Raw genomic sequence first — 7498 nt, forward strand, 5'->3', positions numbered from 1 at the left:
AGTAAAAAGGGTTTGGCTCCAAGTATAATAAAATAAACATTCAGTGGGAGACCCATGATAAATTAACTTTTCCATAATTTCTGCCAAGATTTCCTCTAGTGGGATTACAACGGCTTTTGTCTGCGAGCTTGATCTTGCTTAGAATCCTCGATTTTGGTTCGAGCTTGACTTCGGCTCGAACTCGTGATCTTGGCTCGAGCCCGATCCTGGTTCGAGCCCTCGGATGGATTGCAGGTCGATGTAGGTTGGTTTTTGAATTATCAGCACGATAGATCTACCCGCGCCATGGTTCGATTCTTGTTCGAGTTTGATTATGATATCGATCTCAACACACACCGGCCTCCCCGGGCTCTAGGTTAGTTTGTTCCCCCCTTCGGGATCTTATTTCGATACACCACCCTTCGAACCGTACCGGACATGCCAAGGCTGAAATTTCGACCGTATACAACTTTCACGGAGCAAAATGTGTAACAACAAATTTCGCGTCTACAAAAATCAAAGACAAGAAAAATGCGAGAAGTTCTAGGAATTTAATTTTCAAATGCAATGTGTAGTACAATCGTTCTAATTTCTCGAAGCCTAGAAGAAGTATCCTGTGATTCTTGAATTCAACTGTTAGCTCAACGGGTTGATATTTTGTTTATCTTCCTTGATCTTTTTTTTTATTGGGTTCGTACCTAATTTTCGGTATTCGCTTTGGGACATGACTAATCATTATGGTAACTATTCCAACATTTTTATCAAAGGGTATCGAGTTCGAACCCTGAGTATGGTGTCGCTTTAGATAGAGAGTGCTTTAACTCGAAAAAAATGGTCCGTTAGTTACCCAAAACGCTAGCTCACACCTATATCCAGATTCACTCATTCATTTTTGGAGCACCATGGTACAAGTCATAACTAGAAGAAGCTTATTTGGTTGAAACACAATTTAATGGATTAGTTCAATAGAGTAGAAAATTCTAGAGAGAAAATAAAATCACTAGATATTATGAAACCAATTAACCAAAAACCATTCACGATATGTACATCATGTTTTGTGGTGTAGCCATGACTTTTGGTAAGAATGTTCAATCATTAATTCAAAAAAGTAAAGAAATTTTTTTAATGGGTGTACCGAAATTTAGTGTATGTACTAAAATTCTTAAATCAAATTAGATAAATCATAAAGACACTTGTAGTAGAATTAAAATTAATTAACGTAAAGAACTTAACAAAAGAAACTCTACAAGTGAAAATAATTCAAATATATTATTAGTACAATTGAACCTGATAAGGTTCATCTCTTCAAATATTAATTTTTATAATATTACTTATAGGTATTATCCCCCAATTCTAATTAAAAAGAAAATGTCAAAGAGGTTCGGTATGATTTGTTTATTAGTTACTTGGTTATTGCTCCTCTTTTAATTAAAATATAAAAAAATCAGAAAAAATGCTGCATAGGAATGGTGAACCTAAAGCAATAAAACTAAGTTCGCATGTAACAAACGAGAAGTTCACACAGATTGGTCCAAACCGAAGGCTTTTCAGGTTATTTTGGAACACCCTTCAAGCCTTCACCACCACTGGAGCGAATTATTTTAAGGGCGCTCAAATTATAATATTTAAATACTATTTAACTATATACACAATTTTGATTCTTCAAAGAAGGGATGTTTTCCTGATTACTTTTTTCTACTGTAGTTCCGCCACTAATTATATACACAGAAGGAAAATAACCATCAGTTTGAACTAAACATTATACGTGTCACAATGCGATTGAAAATTTAAAACTATTACAATTAGGACTAACATAATTATTAACCAATTAAATGAAAAACTTAAATTAAGGAGAGCTACGACAACATTTATGTCCCTATTAATTCACAGCAATATCACCTGAGTTCTTACCAAGGTGCCACGTCCTACATTTTATTACACATACATTTGAACTATAAGTAATTTAGTATTATTTGTGATTTTATTATTTATAAATTAAGCAGTAGTGTGGGCGGTGTTGTATACAAAATAGAACAAGAGGGACCAAGCTTAACCTCAAAGTTACACACAAGATTGAACAATGTCAATCTTCTAAAAATGTGAAAAGAATTAGTATGCTCTATGGTTGCATAAACTATTTAAAAATATTTTAAATAAAGTAGTTGTGATTTAATCACTCTCTATATATTCGGCTTCCGCAACAATTGGTATCAGAGCCAAGGTTCTATCTGAGTATGCTCTGTGGTTGCAGGATAGTCTGAACTTCCACATCAGAAAATAATTAGTTTGGTGTTCTGTAGTGTCAGCAAATAAATAGTATCTGTAGCAAAAATGGGAGACAAGAAAAATGAAGAGTCCACATCGAGTGTCAGTAATACGTCATTGGCAACTTCGCTTATGACAAGAATTATGTCAAACGCGAAATTTACAGTTGAAATTTTTGACGGGTCAGGATATTTTGGGATGTGGCAAGCTGAGGTTCTTGATGTCCTCTTTAAACAAGCGCTAGATATTGCCATAGAAGAAAAGAAAGCAGACAATATCGGAGAAGAAGATTGGAAGATTATCAACCGCGTTGCTTGTGGTACCATTCGATCTTACCTCGCAAGAGAATAGAAGTATCCATACACAAAGAATTTTCTTCAAGTAAATTGTGGAATGCATTGGATGATAAATTCTTGAAGAAAAATAATCAAAATAAACTTTACATGAAAAAGACTGTTACGCTTCATCTATGTTCCTGGTACTATAATGAATGATCATATCACCAGCTTTAATAAGTTGGCGACAGATTTGCAGAATATGGACGTGACTTTTAGTGATGGAGATATGGCCTTAATGTTATTAAGTTCACTTCCCGATGAGTACAAGCACCTCGAAACTACTCTACTTCATGGGAATGATATGAAGTATCTCTCAAAGAAGTTTATTCTGCCTTGTACAACTATGAACAAAGAAAGAGAGAAAAGCAAAAGAGTGGAGAAGGAGAAGCTCTGGCCATGAGAGGTCGTTCTCAAAACCAAATGAGAACGAAGAAAGGAAGATCGAAGTCAAGATCCATACCTAGCAAAGATGAATGCGCCTTTTGCCGAGAAAAGGGGCACTGGAAGAAAGACTGTCCAAAGTTGAAAAACAAGGCCAAATGGATTCAAATGTAGTTGATTGTGACGACTCTGATTTCTATGGTTGATGGATTCAGCTTGTAGCTATCATATGTGTCCTAACCGGGACTGGTTCGTTGATCTTCAAATAGGAGAATGTAGAGTTATTCACACCGCAAATAAAAATCCTCTTAGCACATATGGTATTGGTTCAATACGATTAAGAAACCATGATGGATTGATCAGAACATTAACAAATGTTTGATACGTACCGGAATTGAAGAAAAATCTCATTTTTGTAAGAGCCCTAGAGTCAAAGGGGGTTCAAAGTCGTTACAGAAAATGGGATAATGATAATATGCTCCGGTGTACTAGTGGTAACGAAGGGAATTCAGATAAATAATAACACGTACCACTATCACGGTAGTACAGTTATTGGGAAACAAACAGTGATATCCAGTGATGACAAGGAGGCAGAAGCAACCAAGCTATGGCACATGCACTTGGGACATGCACTTGGGACATACTGGAGGAAAATCTTTGAAACTTTTGTCAGATCAAGGATTCTTAAAAGGAGTAAAGACTTGCAATTTGCAGTTTTGTGAGCATTGTCTCAAGGGGAAATAGACATGAATTAAATTTGGAACAACTATCCATAATACTAAAGGTATTTTGGATTATGTTCACTCTGATATTTGGGGTGCTTCCAAAACACCTTCATTAGGTGGGAAACACTATTTTGTAAACCTTATTGATGATTTTTCCGGAGAATGTGGGTGTATACTATAAAAACCAAAGATGAGGTGCTGGCAATTTGTTTCAAATGAAAGGCGATGATAGAGACTCAAACAAGAAGAAAGAAAAAGTGTCTTCACACAGATAACGGTGGAGAATACAAAAATGATCTTTACAATAAGATTTGTAAAGATGATGTCATTTTGAGACATTTCACCGTCGGAAATACACTACAACAGAATGGAGTGGCAAAATGTATGAACCCGATTTTGCTGGAGAAGGTTCGGTGTATGTTGTCCAATACTGGCTTGGGCAAATAACTTTGGGCTGAGACAATAACATATGCATGCCACCTCATTAATCGTCTACCATCTACCGCTATTGGTGGCAAAACACCATTTGGAAAATAGTATGTAAAACCTGCTGAAGAGTATAATATTTTGCGTGTGTTTGGCTCAACTGCATACAATCATGTGAAAGAGTCAAAATTGGATCCGAGAGAAAAGAAAGTTATATTTATAAGGATTACTTCTAGAGTCAAAGGATACCAATTATTTTGTCCAGAGACAAGAAAAATTATATTCAGCAGAGATGCTACCTTTGATGAATCTTCCATAACAGATAAGGTGACAATTAAAGATGTTAAACAAACTGACGGTGCTTCAAAACAGGTGGAGTTTGAGGGAAAATTAATTTTTCCAACACAGGGAGAAAACTAGAAAATAATAGAAGATTTTCCCCTCGAAGAAGAGTCAGCAGAGAGGGAGATTCAAATTCAGGAACCTCAACAACAGCTAGAATCAATAGCAACCAGCAAGCCTAAAAGAATAATAAAGAAACCTGTTTATCTCACAGAGACGGTGGCTTGTGCAATCTCTATTGTAGCTGATGGTGTTCCTACCACTTATAAAGATGCAGTCCAAAGTTCAAAAGAAGATAAGTGGAGGATTGTTTGAATGAAGAAATGCAGTCCCTTCATCAGAATCTTAGATGAAAATTGGCCAATCTCCTGAAGGGCAATGATGTGTGGCTATAATTTCATATTTTAGTACATTATTTTCCTTGCATTTTGTATTCTTTAATGATAAACTACACTTTATTTGTGCGTAATGGAGTTTATTTTATATGTAGGTGAATTGGAGATGAAAGTAGAGCAAAAGAAATAATTAAATTCTAAAGCGTGCTCGAAAACAGTTGAAAAGAAAAAAGAAAAAAGTGAGCATCGGATAAATGAGAAAGCTGGTTGGGCGAGCCTTTTAGCTCGCGTGGAAGCATGCTAGGCGAGGCAGGAGGTGAGGTCTACCTCGCGTTAAGGCTGGCGACGCCAGGTCTGGGGCGAGGTCCTGCTCGCGTGAAGCCTCGCGAGGCGAGGTCTGAGGCGCGCACACTCCGAACTTTGAAGGCTTATTTCATCTCCTGATTTGACTAGAAATTGTCCTATGTCTTTTAGGTCTTTTCCTACATATATAAATAGACATAAAACGCCACTTTTTAAGGAGTTGTGCAACGGGAGGCAAGGATAGCTCGTGAAACAACCATTGGGAGTTAGCATCATTGATTTCTACATCCTTTCATCTTTACTTTGTAATTTAATTATGCAAAACATCTAGGATATTGTTACTATGAGTATGAGTAGCTAAAATCCTAATCTAGGGTTTTGATGGAACCTATTGGAGGATGATTTTCCTATTACGTTAATATAGATTTGTCGTAGTAGTTTCTCTATTTGTTCAACTATATTATTAATGTTGTTGATTGAAGGGCCCTCAATCGACTGTGCCTATTTAGTGTATATTACTCGGGAGAGAGTGCATATTTAGGTAATTGTTGAACAACATTACTCCTAACGTATATGAGGGATCAATAGGGAGAGTTTAAAGGTGGAATTTGGGATAACAAAACTTTGGTGCGATCCGAGTGAGCCGTACTTAATGACAGCTAGCATAATTCGGGAGAATATGTCTAGTAAATTGTGGTAGTTACTCGGGAGAGAATTACAAGACTCAGAGCGTTCATGATCGGTAGAGAAGACTTAGGCAAATTTATATAAAACGTAGCGGAAAGGATTCCGACAATAGGAGAAATCATAACCTTAGATCATTCCAATTCTTGTCTACAACTCGTTCGTAGTTAGTTATTAATTATTGCATTTTCATTACGTTATATTTAGTTAGTAAACATCAAATTTGTTACTTAAATAATTCTGAAGATTGATTGTGTGAATTTGTGCGAGTCTAGTAGTTGTGTTTAATAGGTTAATTCCCTGTGGGATTCGACTCCAGACTTATTAACCGGAATATATTTTCAATGATCGCTAAGTCCTTTTTACAAGGCATAGTTGGGCGTGATTAAATTTTGGCGCCGTTGCCGGGGAATTTAACGGTGTTATTAATTGCAGCTAAAAGAATTGATAGAATTCTTAGTGTAGTCAATTTTCTTCATTTTAAACCAAATACATTGAAATTCTAACATTTGTAGTCTTGGGTTGTGCAGGTGCATGCCTAGAAACTGCTCAAGAACTGGTGAATTGTTCGAAGCATTATCAGATCCTGAGAAAGTTTTCATGGCACTGAATCGTGCAAACAAGAAGAGGAAACAACAATAGAACTCAACAGAACAAATCGAACTAGACATGGATGAAGGAGTAGAAAATCCAAACAACAGAAATAATGAGAATGACCAGAACAATCAGGGTGTAGTGCCTCTTGTGCCAGAAGCAGCATTGTATGAATGGGCACAACCCACCACCAAAAATCTGGCAACCGCAATTGCAGTCCCTCAGCTACAAGCTGAATCATTTCAAATCACAAACAACATGCTACATTTGTTGCAGAACAAGGGACTGTTCTCACGGTCATACATTGAAGATCCTCAGCTGCATCTGAAGAATTTCCTGTCGATATGTGTCACGCAAAGGCAACATAATGTGACACCGGAAGCAATAAAGATGTTATTATTTCCATTCTCGGTGACAGGAGAAGCTCAGACTTGGCTTAATTCACTCCCCATAAACTCCATCACTATTTGGGAGGAATTAGTCAAGCAATTTTTGAACAAGTTCTACCCACCAATAAGACTGCCAAACAAATTGATGATATATTGAGCTTCAGGCAGAGACCAACAGAAACACTACAAGAAACGTGGGAGAGGTTCAAGGGTATATTGGTTAAATGTCCACATCATGGCATTCCATATCAGATGTTGGGACAAAGGTTTTACATCGGACTGGCAGACGACTTAAAGGCCAATGTTGATGCTTCATCAGGTGGAGCATTTTTGAGCAAAACATTCAGAGAATGCAAGATCCTACTTGACAAAATGGCCCAAAACTCAGGATGAATGAAAAGAGACTCTACGATCACTCCTGTAGTTCATTCAATGGCTTTTGACCCAAACAACTCCATAGCTAGAAATATGGCCACTATAATGACGCAAATGAGTATCCTTACCAAAAAGATCGATAAATCAGGCCAAAAGCAGCAGATACACATAGTTAACGCAACTAATGGGGGCTTATGTACACCATGTATTAACAAACCATATGTATGCTCGTGGAGTGCGGAAGGTGAAAACTAGCACTATCAGGAAGATATGAACTATGTGGCCAACTATGGGGGACAGAGGCAAATATAGGCTAGCACAATAGCAGTACAATAACAACAACAATCCTGGAGCTATGCAAC

General features: G+C 37.0%; 1 non-coding gene across 1 annotated transcript; it reads right to left on the reverse strand.

Moving 5' to 3' along the window:
• Nucleotides 1–6896: 6896 nt before the first annotated feature.
• Nucleotides 6897–7003, reverse strand: LOC117280125 (small nucleolar RNA R71). The gene has a single exon (XR_004510581.1). It is a non-coding gene; the product is annotated as a small nucleolar RNA R71 (small nucleolar RNA).
• Nucleotides 7004–7498: the final 495 nt, after the last annotated feature.

The sequence above is a fragment of the Nicotiana tomentosiformis genome, chromosome 11 (assembly GCF_000390325.3).
Source record: "Nicotiana tomentosiformis chromosome 11, ASM39032v3, whole genome shotgun sequence".
NCBI classification, from domain to species: Eukaryota; Viridiplantae; Streptophyta; class Magnoliopsida; order Solanales; family Solanaceae; genus Nicotiana; species Nicotiana tomentosiformis.